The sequence below is a fragment of the Oryx dammah genome, unplaced genomic scaffold, assembly GCF_014754425.2.
Source record: "Oryx dammah isolate SB20612 unplaced genomic scaffold, SCBI_Odam_1.1 HiC_scaffold_4, whole genome shotgun sequence".
Taxonomy (NCBI): domain Eukaryota; kingdom Metazoa; phylum Chordata; class Mammalia; order Artiodactyla; family Bovidae; genus Oryx; species Oryx dammah.
The window spans coordinates 8,410,914-8,428,126 of record NW_024070188.1 but is presented as its reverse complement, the minus strand read 5'-3'; positions in this window follow the sequence as shown (position 1 = coordinate 8,428,126).

Genomic DNA, 17,213 nt, shown 5'->3' with positions numbered 1-17,213 from the left:
CATCGAGTCTGTGATGCCATCCAGCCATCTCACGCTCGGTCGTCCCTTTCTCCTCCTGCCTCCAATCCCTCCCAGCATCAGAGTCTTTTCCAATGAGTCAACTCTTCGCATGAGGTGGCCAAAATACTGGAGTTTCAGCTTCAGCATCATTCCTTCCAAAGAAATCCCAGGGTTGATCTCCTTCAGAATGGACTGGTTGGATCTCCTTGCAGTCCAAGGGACTCTCAAGAGTCTTCTCCAACACCACAGTTCAAAAGCATCAATTCTTCGGTGCTCAGCCTTCTTCACAGTCCAACTCTCACATCCATACATGACCACAGGAAAAACCATAGCCTTGACTAGACGGACCTTAGTCGGCAAATAATGCCTCTGCTTATGAATATGCTATCTAGGTTGGTCATAACTTTTCTTCCAAGGAGTAAGCGTCTTTTAATTTCATGGCTGCAGTCACCATCTGCAGTGATTTTGGGGCCCCAAAAAATAAAGTCTGACACTGTTTCTACTGTTTCCCCATCTATTTCCCATGAAGTGATGGGACTGGATGCCATGATCTTCGTTTTCTGAATGTTCAGCTTTAAGCCAACATTTTCGCTCTATTCTTTCACTTTCATCAAGAGGCTTTTTAGCTCCTCTTCACTTTCTGCCATAAAGGTGGTATCATCTGCATATCTGAGGTTATTGATATTTCTTCCAGCAATCTTGATTCCAGTTTGTGTTTCTTTCACTCCAGCGTTTCTCATGATGTACTCTGCATATAAGTTAAATAAGCAGGGTGACAATATACAGCCTTGATGTACTCCTTTTCCTATTTGGAAACAGTTTGTTGTTCCATGTCCAGTTCTAACCGTTGCTTCCTGATCTGCATACAGATTTCTCAAGAGGCAGGTCAGGTGGTCTGGTATTCCCATCTATTTCCGAATTCTCCACAGTTTACTGTGATCCACACAGTCAAAGGCTTTGGCATAGTCAATAAAGCAGAAATAGATGTTTTTCTGGAACTCTCTTGCTTTTTCTATGATCCAGCAGATGTTGGCAATTTGATCTCTGGTTCCTCTGCCTTTTCTAAAACCAGCTTGAACATCAGGGAGTTCATGGTTCATGTATTGCTGAAGCCTGGCTTGGAGAATTTTGAGCATTATTTTACTAGCATGTGAGATGAGTTCAATTGTGCGGTAGTTTGAGCATTCTTTGGCATTGCCTTTCTTTAGGATTGGAATGAAAAGGGACAAATTCTTAGAAAAGTACAACTTTCCAAAACTGAACCAGGAAGAAATAGAAAATCTTAACAGACCCATCACAAGCATGGAAATTGAAACTGTAATCAGAAATCTTCCAGCAAACAAAAGCCCAGGTCCAGACGGCTTCACAGCTGAATTCTACCAAAAATTTAGAGAAGAGCTAACACCTATTGTACTCAAACTCAGAAAATTGCAGAGGAAGGTAAACCTCCAAACTCATTCTACGAGGCCACCATCACCCTAATACCAAAATCTGACAAAAATGCCACAAAAAAAGAAAACTACAGGCCAATATCACTGATGAACATAGATGCAAAAATCCTCAACAAAATTCTAGCAATCAGAATCCAACAACACATTAAAAAAATCATACAGCATGACCAAGTGGGCTTTATCTCAGGGATGCAAGATTCTTCAATATCCACAAATCAATCAATGTAATTCAGCACATTAACAAATTGAAAAGTAAAAATCATATGATTATTTCAATAGATGCAGAGAAGGCCTTTGACAAAATTCAACATCCATTTATGATAAAAACTCTACAGAAAGCAGGAATAGAAGGAACATGCCTCAACATAATAAAAGCTATATATGACAAACTCACAGCCAACATTATCCTCAATGGTGAAAAATTGAAAGCATTTCCCTTAAAGTCAGGAACAAGACAAGGGCGCCCACATTCATCACTACTATTCAACATAGTTCTGGAAGTTTTTGCCACAGCAATCAGAGCAGAAAGGGAAATAAAAGGAATCCAAATTGGAAAAGAAGAAGGAAAACTCTCACTCTTTGCAGATGACATGATTCGCTACATAGAAAACCCTAAAGACTCCACCAGAAAATTACTAGAGCTAATCAATGAATATAGTGAAGTTGCAGGTATATAATCAACACACAGAAATCCCTTGCATTCCTATACCCTAATAATGAGAAAGTAGAAAAAGAAATTAAGGAAACAATTCCATTCACCATTGCAATTAAAAGAATAAAATACTTAGGAATATATCTACTTAAAGAAACTAAAGACCTATATATAGAAAACTATACAACACTGATGAAAGAAATCAAAGAGGACACTAATAGATGGATAAATATACTATGTTCATGGATCAGAAGAATCAATATAGTGAAAATGAGTATATTACCCAAAGCAATCTACAGATTCAATGCAATCCCTATCAAGCTACCAGCAGTATTTTTCACAGAGCTAGAACAAATAATTTCACAATTTGTATGGAAATACAAAAAACCTCGAATAGCCAAAGCAATCTTGAGAAAGAAGAATGGAACTGGAGGAATCAACTTGCCTGACCTCAGGCTCTACTACAAAGCCACAGTCAAGACAGTATGGTACTTGCACAAAGACAGAAATATAGATCAATGGAACAAAATAGAAAGCCCAGAGATAAATCCACACACCTATGGACATCTTATCTTAGACAAAGGAGGCAAGAATATACAATGGATTAAAGACAATCTCTTTAACAAGTGGTGCTGGGCAAATTGGTCAACCACTTGTAAAAGAATGAAACTAGATCACTTTCTAACACCACACGCAAAGATAAACTCAAAATGGATTAAAGATCTAAACTTAAAACCAGAAACTATGAAACTCCTAGAGGAGAACATAGGCAAAACACTCTCCTACATAAACCACAGCAGGATCCTCTATGATCCACCTCCCAGAATTCTGGAAATAAAAGCAAAAATAAACAAATGGGATCTAATTAAAATTAAAAGCTTCTGCACAACAAAGGAAACTATAAGCAAGGTGAAAAGAGAGCCTTCTGAATGGGAGAAAATAATAGCAAATGAAGCAACTGACAAACAACTAATCTCAAAAATATACAAGCAACTCCTGCAGCTTAATTCCAGAAAAATAAACTACCCAATCAAAAAATAGGCCAAAGAACTAAATAGACATTTCTCCAAAGAAGACATACGGATGGCTAACAAACACATGAAAAGATGTTCAACATCACTGATTATCAGAGAAATGCAAATCAAGACCACAATGAGGTACCATTTCATGCCAGTCAGAATGGCTGCGATCCAAAAGTCTACCAGCAATAAATGCTGGAAAGGGTGTGGAGAAAAGGGAACCCTCTTACACTGTTGGTGGGAATGCAAACTAGTACAGCCACTATGGAGAACAGTATGGAGATTCCTTGAAAAGCTGGAAATAGAACTGCCTTATGACCCAGAATCCCACCGCTGGGCACACACACTGAGGAAACCAGAATTGAAAGAGACACATGTAACCCAATGTTCATTGCAGCACTGTTTATAATAGCCAGGACATGGAATCAACCTAGATGTCCATCAGCAGATGAATGGAAAAGAAAGCTGTGGTACATAAACACAATGGAGTATTACTCAGCCATTAAAAAGAATACATTAGAATCAGTTCTAATGAGGTGGATGAAACTGGAGCCTATTATACAGAGTGAAGTAAGCCAGAAAGAAAAACACCAATACAGTATACTAACATATTTATATGGAATTTAGAAAGATGGTAATGATAACCCTGTATGGGAGACAGCAAAAGAGACACAGATGTATAGAACGGACTTTTGTACTCTGTGGGAGAGGGAGAGGGTGGGATGATTTGGGAGCATGGCATTGAAACATGTATACTATCATGTAAGAAAGGAATCATCAGTCTAAGTTTGACACAGGATACAGGATGCTTGGGGATGGTGCACAGGGATGATCCAGAGAGATTTTATGGGGTGGGAGGTGGGAGGGGTGTTCAGGATTGGGAACTCATGTACACCCATGGCAGATTCATGTCAATGTATGGCAAAACCAATACAGTATTGTAAAGCAAAATAAAGTAAAAATAAAAATTTAAAAAAATAATAAAAATAAAGATAATTTTGGACAGGAAAAAAAGAAAAGAACATGTGACAGGGAGAATGTGGACAGCTTCCCTTGTACACTTGGAAATTTGACTAAAAATATGGAGTGGAAATAACTAATAAAGATTGGAGTTATATTAATGATGTATCAAAATTCATTACTTGATAAATGGAGGATTTCTAGATCATCAAGAGTAGGTAGCTAAGATGGAATAAGAATGAAACTTACTTAGGATGAGAAGGTAAAGGACTGTAAGGTCTGAGAAAGACTAACACTCTTGGATACTGGGGTCACCCAGCATGGTAGCATGGCTTCAGGTGAAGTAAGACACAACGCAATTGCCAAAACAAAAAGTTGATGACTTGGAAGTAAGAAATTGAGAGCAGAAATGAGGGCTACAGTGTATTATAGATGAAAGTGCAGAAGCTGTTGAAAAAGATAGGGGAATAATTATCTGCCAATGACATTGCTGATCTTCAGACTCTGAATTTTGAAGTCAGCTGTGTGTGATAGAATACACAGGAATGTGAGGGGGCAGTGAAACCTTCTAGGGAGACAAGTTTTAGGGAAGGCAAAGATGGAATTTTGGTGCAGTTGATGAGGATTTTGTTTAGTCCCTCAGGCGTGTCTGACTCTTTTGCAACCCCATGGACTTTAGCCTGCCAGAATCCTCTGTCCATAGGATTTTCCAAACAAGGATACTGAAGTGGGTTACCATTTCCTTCTCCAGGGAATATTCCTGATCCAGGGATGGAACCCACCTCTCCTGCACTGCAGGCAGATTCCTTACTGCTGAGCCATGGGGAAAGCCCTGATGAGAATGTTAAGAGATGTCTTTAACATAGAATAAGTATTTCATAAGATGTGTGTGAAGATTTAACAGGGAAATTTGAATCAGGGGAGAAAGCTTATATAAAGTCTCTGTTTTTCTGAAAAATATAAGAAAAATGATGGGATATGGTGTTGCATGTCATACAAGATATCAAAATGAATGAGACAAATATCCAATTCTTAAGTAACTAAAGGGAAATAAGACAAACAGCCATTCACTATAAAATGCTTCAGTGGGATTCATTTTCTGTCCCATGCAGGGCACATTTGAGACATAATACAGTTTTCAGTTCAGTTCAGCTCAGTCACTCAGTTGTGTAACAACTCTTTGTGACCGTATGAACTGCAGCACGCCAGGCCTCCCTGTCCATCACCAACTCCCAGAGTTCACTCAAACCCATGTCCATTGAGTTGATGATGCCATCCAAGCATCTCATCCTCTGTTGTCCCCTTCTCCTCCTGCCCTCAATCTTTCCCAGCATCAGGGTCTTTTCCAATGAGTCAGCTCTTCACATCAAGTGGCTAAAGTATTGGAGTTTCAACTTCAACATCAGTACTTCCAATGAACACCCAGGACTGATCTCCTTTATGATTGACTGGTTGGATCTCTTTGCAGTCCAAGGGACTCTCAAGAGTCTTCTCCAACACCACAGTTCAAATGCATCAGTTCTTCGGTGCTCAGCTTTCTTCACAGTCCAACTTTCACAACCATACATGACCACTGGAAAAACCACAGCCTTGACTAGACGGACCTTTGTTGGCAAAGTAATGTCTCTGCTTTTGAATATGCTATCTAGGTTGGTCATAACTTTCCTTCCAAGGAGTAAGCGTCTTTTAATTTCATGGCTGCAATCACCATCTGCAGTGATTTTGGAGCCCAGAAAAGTAATATCAGCCACTGTTTCCCCATCTATTTCACATGAAGTAATGAGACCAGATGACATGATCTTAGTTTTCTGAATGTTGAGTTTTAAGCCAACTTTTTCACTTTCCTCTTTCACTTCCATCAAGAGGCTTTTTAGTTCCTCTTCACTTTCTGCCATAAGGGTTGTGTCATCTGTATATCTGAGGTTATTGATATTTCTCCCAGCAGTCTTGATTCCAGCTTGTGTTTCCTCCAGCCCAGCGTTTCTCATGATGTACTCTGCATAGAAGTTAAATAAGCAGGGTGACAATATACAGCCTTGACGTACTCCTGTTCCTATTTGGAACCAGTCTGTTGTTTCATGTCCAGTTCTAACTGTTGCTTCTTGACCTGCATACAGATTTCTCAAGAGGCAGGTCAGGTGGTCTGGTATTCCCATCTCTTTCAGAATTTTCCAGAGTTTATATGTGAACCACACAGTCAAAGGCTTTGACATAGTCAATAAAGCAGAAATAGATGTTTTTCTTGAACTTTTGTGCTTTTTTGATGATCCATTGGGTGTTGGCAATTTGATCTCTGGTTCCTCTGCCTTTTCTAAAACCAGGAAGTTCACAGTTCACTTATTGCTGAAGCCTGGCTTAGAGAATTTTAAGCATCTCTTTACTAGAGTGTGAGATAAGTGCAATTGTGCAGTAGTTTGAGCATTCTTTGGCATTGCCTTTCTTTGGGATTGAAATGGAAACTTACCTTTTCCAGTCTTGTGGCCACTGCTGAGTTTTAGCTTTCTCATAATTAAACTGTGATTTCACATATGGGACATCAGATTCGTAGTAATTCCTTCATTTAGAATATTTCTTTCCATAATGATTACCTTCCTATCTTGCAATTTTGTGTGACCATGTGATTTGATTCTGGTCATTGATATGCATATTTGGTATATGTAATTTTGGCAAGTGTCATTAAAATATGTCTTTTTTTTTCTGTTTGTCACCTCTGCATTCTGAACTTTCAGTTGTTGGTTATATAGATTTACAAAGGTTAAAATGAATCTTCTTGAACATGAGTTTTCTTAAGATCAGAATGGTAGAACAAAAAGATGGAGCCTGACTTGTTGACACTAAACAGTTCTATTCCAGCCCTGGCAAATAAATAGAGAAATCAACCATATCATTTAAGCTAATGCTGTCTTGAGTTTTCTGTTAGTCAAAGGTGAAGTTCCTCTAAGAGATACTCTAACAGAAAGTTTGATTTGTAGAGTCCTTTACCTTCTGTGGGACACATTTAATCCCAAGGAAATCTTAGCACCTTTGTCTGGTCAACTTCTAAAATGCTGACACTTCCAATAAAATTCTCTTAACGCTTTTCCATGAGTGACAGTTCCAACCATTCTTTTCCATGGAATCTTCTGTCAGTCAAGCATCAATTTTTGTGAGGCTAAAATTCCAAAAGATGCAATGTACAGGTCCATAATGAACTTGAATCTATGAATCCCCATTGGATGGCTTGAGATAGTGGGAAGAGTCCTACCATTTCCTCTTTGGTGAGGAGGCAACTAGATACAATATAATCTCTTTCTTTGACTGATAAGTCTAATGAAGAAAACTCTCACTCATCTTCATCTGTTTCTAGACTTAACACGGTCAGAAGTTCGGTAGTGAAACTCACGTTTTCATCTCTTAGCAAGTGTTGCATGAATAATCACCTCTCTTTGGAAGGTGTGAGTCTTTTCTACCTGTTGTTCTCTTCTCTGGGTCTCAGCTTAAGCTCTAAGGTGAGGTGGATAGACTCCTTGAATATTCTAATATATGAACACATGTAAAAATGATGCCAGAGTTAAATGAAGTGATAAATTTATCTCTGGAGATTCATTATTAAAAGTTAATACATTCCGCCTTGGAGTTTTAAATGTTTTTGAGTGAATTTCACAGATGCTATTTCATTTGCTCATATCAGAACTATGGCTTAAGTAGAACTACACTTTTAAAGTTGAGAAAATTCAGTCTGAGTAATTAAGTAGGAAAAACAAGATGCAAATCAAGACCTTTTATTGCCAGATTTAAGCCATTTTCAACTATGTTTCTGATATCAGATGACTGGCACTGACAAAGATATTAACAGAATGATCTACAGGAGGGTTAGTCTTTGAGAGCCAGATAATCAGAGAGAGGAAGCATGAAAGTTCACATGGACCTCCAAGACAACCCGGAACATCCAAGGGCAAGGGGAGAACAGGCAAATTTCTGCTGCTTAATCAATTTACTGCAGGCCGGCTTTCCTGTTTTATCATGTTTTAGGAACTTAATGACAAGACATCTCAAAAGTTTATGACAGAATGGGAGCTTGGTGCACGTGTCATTATGGCTGTACTGTTGTTGAGGCTGTTTCCTGGGTATCTTCTTCTGAGTAACATTTCACTGATGTTCCCACCAGATCTTGTCATATGAGAGCTTTGGCACTTTCTAACAAATATCTCCAAAGAATTTCTTGAATATTTTCAGTTTCTATGATACCCAATGGTAGTTTCTCCAATTTAATATCTATGTTATAGCGATTAATATTTTGTCTTCTATACAAAGCATTTTATTATCTAGTAATAAGATTAAAGGTAGAAAAAAACACCACAGAGTATCAACAACAACAACAAAAGATCAGAAGTAGTGTTTCAGTCAATTTTGAATCATGAGAATTTAACTTGATAATATTTTTATGAGTATACTCAACTATTCTCATTTTATTTTACCTGGTTAAAGCAAACTACTTAAAAATTTTATGTGTTCCCTTTAGCAGATAAGTCAAGTCAAATGTTAGTCACTGAGCTGTGTCCAACTCTTTGTGACTTCATGGACTATGCCAGGCTCCTCTGTCTGTGAAATTCTCCAGGCAAGAATACCGGAGTGTGTTGCCATTCTCTTCTCCAGGGTATCTTTCTGGCCTGGGGACTGAACCCAGGTCTCTTTCATTACAGGCAGACACTTTACTGTTTGAGCTACCAGGGAAGCCCCCTTTATCAGACAATAGTATGCAAATTTGAGCAAAACAGAAAAGGTTTATCCCTAGTTCATTTCTATACTGAATCACTGTAGACCAATTCATAACCATATGATTATTTAAATATGGAGTTGATGTCATTAAGCTCCTAGAATATTCTGGAGGTACATGTGAGGTTTTTATCATGAAAGGGAAAATAAAAACGAGAAGTGGATTTAAACATCAAAATTCACAAGAAGAGTCAAAAGCTTGCCATTTAAGAAGTGTATCCAATTACTTTCAGTTTTCTATATGAATTCTGTAATGACAGGGTTATGTGAGAGAAAAGAATTTAAGAATTAACTCATACAAGCAGGGATTATGCATGAAGCAGAGATTAACTGTGCATAAAGAATAGAAGCAGTGTTTGTCATCTATGTCCAGCAGTAGCAGAAGCCCATGCATAGGTTGTCCTCTTAGTCTTTGTCTGGATTCTCATCTTTCAATAAGGGGGTGATGGATGGAGAAAGGGGAGGCTCAGGTGGTCTCCTGGCAACAGGTAGAGAGCCCAAGGTGATAGAGGACACAGCTGGGTTTAGGTAGTACAATCCAAAACCAAAACTATTACAATACAACTTGGGTTCATTTACACTTCAATCCATTCCAAGCCAGTGAACAACCATACAGCCATCAGTCCAAATTGCAGAAATTGTATTTATGATTGTCCAAAATCTTCTACATTTGTTCCTAATCTGTTCTATCCTCAGGTTCAGTTCCCAGCCATTACATCAAATTCTGACCATATGGACCTAGACAAGAACATTGGCCATTTGACAGTGCCCTGTCTAGACCAACTTAATGCTACCTCCACTGTTCACTCTTCCACACTGTAACAGATTGCAAAATGACTATTTAGAATTTCCTTGAGGATGCTCACTATTACAGCTCAAGAATGACCCAATGATCAGCTGTTTAGCATATTTTTTTTACTGTTTTTTAGTGCGAATTTTGTCAAGGAACACCTGTCTTGATGTTTCTGAGATCCTGTTTTGTAAACACATACCCCAACACACATATGGAAATATTTCATGTCCTGTAAATTCAAAGGGAAACAAAAGAATTCACCATAATTATAAACAATTCTTTATGTGGTTTGTTATGTTATGAGATAATCAGGGTTTAGTGTATCCACTAAGGGCTTCCCGGGTGGCTCAGTGGGTAAAGAACCTGCTTGCAATGTAGAAGATGCCGGAGATATGGGTTCAATTCCCGGGTCAGGAAGATAGCATGAGGAGGGCACAGTAACTCACTCCAGTATTCGTCCCTGGAGAATCCCATGGATTGGAGCTTGGAGGGCTACAGTCCATAGTTCACAAAGAGTCAGGCATGACTGAAGTTGCTGATCAGAGCACAACATCATCCCCAAATGACATAGCTATAACAGCCTGCTCTAACAGATGTCAAAATTCCAAATTTGCATTTGAAAAAATTATTTTGAAAATCAGAGTCATGCTTTTATGAAATTTGTATTGTCATTCTCAGTTGTAAGTTTAGCATTCTTATACAATGAGCAATATTGCTTATTTTATAATTTGATTTTCTTTATATAAACAATAGAAAGGTTCATGACAAGCACAGGTTTGGAAAGGAAGGATAAACTGGCTACCACTCTCTTCCCAATACTTGGGAGTATAATAGAATAGAATATTTAGGGAAAATATATTTTAAGTCAGTGAAATACCATTTCTTTCAAACAAAGTATATGCTGTGTTAACATATTAACATTTGACTCAGATCCCAAGTAGACAGACTGAAGCAGAGGAATGTCCAGTCATTCTAAAATAGTGAATTATCAAGTGGGGAGAGTGGAATGGTGACTATAAAATCAAGAAAGAGCGGGTAACCCATCATTTTCACATGTAAATAATCTTAACTAAATGCAAAAAGTAAGAGCAAAGTAATTCTTTGACATTTCAAGCCCATAGTTAGGGCATTAGATCTATTTTGAAAAACACATACTTTCATTTATAGAGTAGTTTTAACTCCGTAGAAAGACAAAACTTTTAAAAAATTACTAGTGAGGATAAAAATTTAGAGGAAAAAGATTCATTGTTGGCTTGTTTTACTAACAGATATTTCTTCTAAGAAACTAAATAAAAATGAAAGTTTACTGGCAAGAATTGAACCAACGTCAATATGTGTTCTTGACTTTCTGTGACTTTGGTCAAGTGAGACAATCTCTTAAACACTTGTCTTCTAATCTGTTAAGAGAAAATCATTCTGATCAAATAAACTTATATAAAAAACATGCTCAGTCTCTCAGTAGTGTCAGATTCTTTGAGACTCAGATTCTTACAGACCCTGGACTGTAGCTTGCCAGACTTCTCTGTCCATGAGATTTTTCAGGCAAGAATCCTGGCGTGGGTTGCCATTTCCTCCTCCAAGGGATCTTCCCAACTCAGGGATCAAACCCACATCTCCAGTATCTTCTGCATTGGCAGGCAGATTCTTTACCACTAAGCCACCTGGAGAACCCATAAATGTAATAATTATAAAAAAAAACATGATCATTCTAATCTAGTGAAATGCTGTAATATTTTGAAAGTTCCATGTCTGTAGATAGATACAAGGTATTTCTTTTCCTTCTTGCATGGCTCCATTGAATGCATAGCTGTTTATGTGTTGTTCTTCTAGACTATGTATGTTGAGAAATAAGAATCTCTATATTGTATAAATATCTGAAAAGCTTGCATAATTTCTGAAACATAAGAAAAACTTCATATTGTATACATTGGTCAATACTTACTGATTCATGTAGCATAGTTCAGTTCAGTTGAGTCGCTCAGTCATGTCCAACTCTTTGCAACCCCATGAATCGCAGCAGGCCAGGCCTCCCTGTCCATCACCATCTCCCGGAGTTCACTCAGACTCACGTCCATCAAGTCCGTGATGCCATCCAGCCATCTCATCCTCAGTTGTCCCCTTCTCCTCCTGCCCCCAATCCCTCCCAGCATCAGAGTCTTTTCCAATGAGTCAACTCTTCGCATCAGGTGGCCAAAGTACTGGAGCTTCAGCTTTAGCATCATTCCTTCCAAAGAAATCCCAGGCTTGATCTCCTCCAGAATGGACTGGTTGGATCTCCTTGCAGTCCAAGGGACTCTCAAGAGTCTTCTCCAACACCACAGTTCAAAAGCATCAATTCTTTGGTGCTCAGCCTTCTTCACAGTCCAACTCTCACATCCATACATGACCACAGGAAAAACCATAGCCTTGACTAGACGGACCTAACAAGTTGAAATTTCTTGAAAGATGTCATACATAAAAAAGCCATAGTTTACATTATCAAGAGTATTAAAGTCTCTGTTCAGCTGTATGTATAAAATATTCTATAAAGTAAAAACTATTTTTTAAGTTCAGTTCACTTCAGTCGCTCAGTCGTGTCCGACTCTTTGCGACCCCATGAATCGCAGCATGCCAGGCCTCCCTGTCCATCACCAACTCCTGGAGTTCTCTCAGACACATGCCCATCGAGTCCATGATGCCATCCAGCCATCCCATCCTCGGTCGTCCCCTTCTCCTCCTGCCCTCAATCCCTCCCAGCATCAGAGTCTTTTCCAATGAGTCAACTCTTTGCATCAGGTGGCCAAAGTACTGGAGCTTCAGCTTTAGCATCATTCCTTCCAAAGAAATCTCAGGGTTGATCTTCAGAATGGACTGGTTGGATCTCCTTGCAGTCCAAGGGACTCTCAAGAGTCTTCTCCAACACCACAGTTCAAAAGCATCAATTCTTCGGTGCTCAGGCTTCTTCACAGTCCAATTCTCACATCCATACATGACCACAGGAAAAACCATAGCTTTGACTAGATAGACCTTAGTCGGCAAAGTATTGTCTCTGCCTTTGAATATACTATCTAGGTTGGTCATAACTTTTCTTCCAAGGAGTAAGCGTCTTTTAATTTCATGACTGCAATCATCATCTGCAGCGATTTTGGAGCCCCAAAATATAAAGTCTGACACTGTTTCTACTGTCTCCCCATCTATTTGCCATGAAGTGATGGGACCGGATGCCATGATCTTCGTTTTCTGAATGTTGAGCTTTAAGCCAATTTTTTCGCTCTCCTCTTTTACTTTCATCAAGAGGCTTTTTTAGCTCCTCTTCACTTTCTGCCATAAGAGTGATGTCATCTGCATATCTGAGGTTATTGATATTTCTTCCGGCAATCTTGATTCCAGTTTGTGTTTCTTCCAGTCCAGCATTTCTCATGATGTACTCTGCATAGAAGTTAAATAAGCAGGGTGACAATATACAGCCTTGATGTACTCCTTTTCCTATTTGGAACCAGTCTGTTGTTCCATGTCCAGTTCTAACTGTTGCTTCCTGATCTGCATACAGATTTCTCAAGAGGCAGGTCAGGTGGTCTGGTATGCCCATCTCTTTCAGAATTCTCCATAGTTTATTGTGATCCACACAGTCAAAGGCTTTGGCATAGTCAATAAAGCAGAAATAGATGTTTTTCTGGAACTCTCTTGCTTTTTCCATGATCCAGCGGATGCTGGCAATTTGATCTCTGGTTCCTCTGCCTTTTCTAAAACCAGCTTGAACATCAGGGAGTTCACGGTTCAAGTATTGCTGAAGCCTGGCTTAGAGAATTTTCAGCATTACTTTACTAGCATGTGAGATGAGTGCAATTGTGCGGTAGTTTGAGCATTCTTTGGCATTGCCTTTCTTTGGAATTTGAATGAAAACTGACCTTTTCCAGTCCTCATTTTTTTTTTTGCATGAGATTTCTAAAATTTAGTTCAAGAGGGATAGGGCTTTCCTGGTGGCTCAGACAATAAAGAATCTTCCTGCAAAGCAGGAGACCTGGGTTTGATCCCTAAGTTGGGAAAATCCCCTGGAGAAGGGAATGACAACCCACTCCAGCATTCTTGCCTGGAGAATCCCATGGACAGAGGAGCGTGGTGGGCTGTAGTTCATGGGGTCACAAAATGTCGGACAGGACAGAATGACTAACATGCTAGAGTTCAAGAGGGATATTTTCAGTGATGAGCATATAAAAATAATAGCCTTTGGGACTTTTGAGATCTCATAGTAGTTTTTACATTGTTAATCTTTCATACCCCCCCCCACACACATATATAAAGACAAATGACAATACCATTAAGCAAAACTGTGTTAGACATCTCAGTAGCTTACAAACAGCCACATATAAAATATATTGTGAAGGTAAGAATGGTTCATATATTTGAATAGTAACATAATTCTTAGATACATTGCTTAAGTGAGATTTAAAAATATGAAAAAAATGATGAATATTCTTTTGATGGAAATAATTTGAGCATAAAGTAAATAGGAATAGATACATTCTGCTGTTATCTTAATGCCTAGGATTTGAATTGGTATTCACACTTGTAAGTCACATAAACTAGCGTATGAGCAAATCCATAACATCAGACATATTACTATAAATATGAATAGATAGAAGATAACTAACACTTTAAAAAGCAAGTGGCTTAAGACAGTTTAACATTCAAGAAATATTAACTCATTATTTATTAAAACCTAGAAATGCTAATTTCTCAGCACATAATAATAAAATACCAGTTTCCTGAAATAATTTGCCTAGATTGTGTTATCCAAGGATTCAAAATCACTTAATGGAACTTTTTTTTCCCTGTGGGTTATGTGTTATAAGAAAAGAACCAGCACGTATTTTTAAAAGTCAGAGAAAACAAAAAGGAGTGCTTAGGAGGAAAAGTGCAGGAACTGGGTTTAAAGCTTTGATAGTGAATATGATGTTTGGGAACCTCAAGGAACCCAGTAAATATCACCCTTCTTTTATCTCTGAGTTAAAAGCTAACTGATAGTTTAGAGGAACCATGATATTAGCTTTATTAGAGATAAAAGCTGATATTGGAGAACATTGCTGATATTTTCAATTTAGTAAGCTTGCAATTACAAACTCTAAAAATTTAACCAGAGCAATTTAGCCAGGGTTTTGCCTGAGACTGAAGGACTTCCTTGGACATAGAATGTTGATAACTGCAACTAGCATTCAACTGAGCTGCCCTGTACTTCTGGTTGCATGGTGCATGGATGCCTCCATGACCATCTAAAGGTTGGGATTTGAAAGCAGTCCTATGTTTCATTACATAGCTTCCCTTTGAAGAAGAATCTCAGCCTAGTAGACTCTTCTGAGGCAGGATGCTCTGAAAGTGAGTGAAGTCATTCAGTCGTGTCTGACTTTTTGTGACTCCATGGACTGTAGCCCACCAGGCTCCTCCATCCATGGGATTTTCCAGGCAAGAATACTGGAGTGGGTTGCCATTTCCTTCTCCACGGGATCTTCCTGGCCCAGGGATTGAACCCGGGTCTCTTGCATTGCAGGCAGACTCTTTACCATCTGAGCCACCAGGGAAGCCCTTAGATGCTCTGAGAAAGAGTTTAGTCTCTGATCAAGTTTTCTATTATATAGCCTGTGCTACATCCACACTTTGTGATAATTCTTTGTGTTTTTTCATAAAATAGTGGTTTATTCATATAATATAACTTTTTCATTTGCAAGAAAATATTTACTCTTTTAAATGTTTTTCCCCTCCTCTTCAATAGATTGAAAGTTCCACAGAGAGAGAAGCTAAGACTTGTCACTATTGAATGCCACAGTATTCACCATAGATCAGGTACCTAATAACCACATGTGACTAAATATATGAATGAAATAATATGTAAAAATAAATCATGCAGAGAAGTAGTATAGATTGAAATGGATCACTTCCTTAAGACAGTTTTGGACAGGTCCTGGCCTCTGGACCAACTGGTAAGTTCTGATTTTCCTTCATTCTCAACCAAAACATGGACTCACCAGAAATGCTTCAATCTTAGTATTACTTCTGTTCTACAGTTCAGGTAGAGGGTGGCACCCAAATCTCTACCAGTCTTATTCATCAACCTGTATTGTTGTTGTTGTTTAGTTGTTAAGTCATGTCCAACTCTTTGCTAAGTCATGTCCAACCCCATGGACTGCAGCATGCCAGGCTTCTCTGTCTTTCACTATCTCCAGGTGTTTGCTCAAATTCACATACATTAAGTCAGTGACACTATCTAAAAAGTTCATCCTCTGCCGTCCCCTTCTCCTTTTGCTCTCAATCTTTCCCAGCCTCAGGGTCTTTTCCAATGAGTCAGCTCTTCACATCAAGTGGCCAAAGTATTGGAGCTTCAGCATCAGTCCTTCCAATGAATATTCATGGTTGATTTCCTTTAGGATTGACTGGTTTGATCTCTTCACAGTGTAAGGGACTCTGAAGAGTCTTTTCCAGTTGCACAATTAAAAAAACATCAATTCTGCGTTGCTCTGCCTTCTTTATGGACCAAGTCTCACATCTGTACATGACCACTGGAAAAACCATAGCTTTGACTAGACGGATCTTTGTCAGCAAAGTGATATCTCTGCTTTTTCATTCACTGTCTAGGTTTGTCATAGCTTTGCTTCCAAGGAGCAAGCATCTTTTAATCTCATGGTTGCAGTCACTGTCTGCAGTAATCATGGAGCCTAGGAAAATGAAATCTGTCGCTGTTTCTTTTTCCCCTTCTTTTGCCATGAAGTGATGGGACTGGGTGCCATGATCTTAGTTTTCTGAATGTTGAGTTTTAAGCCAGCTTTTTCACTCTCTTCTTTCACCCTCATTAAGAGGCTCTTTAATTCCTCTTCACTTTCTGCCATTAGAGTGGTATCATCTGCATATCTGAGGTTGCTGATATTTCTCCCAGCAGTCATGATTCCAGCTTGTGATTCATCCAGCCTGGCATTTCTCATGTTGCATTCTCCATTGAATTATTTATTGAATGTTTGCACATAATGACCTCTTTTTTTTGTCACTTGAAATAATAAAGATCAACAAAGACAATTGCTGCTCTCAAAAAACTCTTAGTCTAATGAGCCCTAAATTAATACAGACTTGGTATCTTAAATAGGAAAGAGAAGATTGTAGGAAAAGATGCAATAATAACCATAAATATAATACTCTGAAATGAGGAGGATTAGGTAGTAGAAAAAGTAGCCAACAACTTTCAATAAGCAGATTAATAATATGATAGAAGTTTGAGAGTCACCAAAGGAGTAGAAACTACTTAAAGGTGAGGATGATGCTATTAAAATAAAGCATGCAAAATAAATTCCTGTTATAAAATGTTAATGTTCTTTCTGTATCATTAACATTCATGCATTCACTTTTTAAGTCTATTCAACTAAAATATATGAGTTAAAAGACATCTCCACGGTGGAAGGAGTCCACTGAGCCCTTTTGTAAATCAAATATGTGATGTTGGCTCAGCCACCTAAGCACCAGTTTCCACTTTCCTAAAAGGAGGAAGTAGCAAGGCCCATTTTAGTTGTAAATTTTGGTTTCCAAGTTAAGGAAATAACATGTAATTCAACATTGTTGTAATC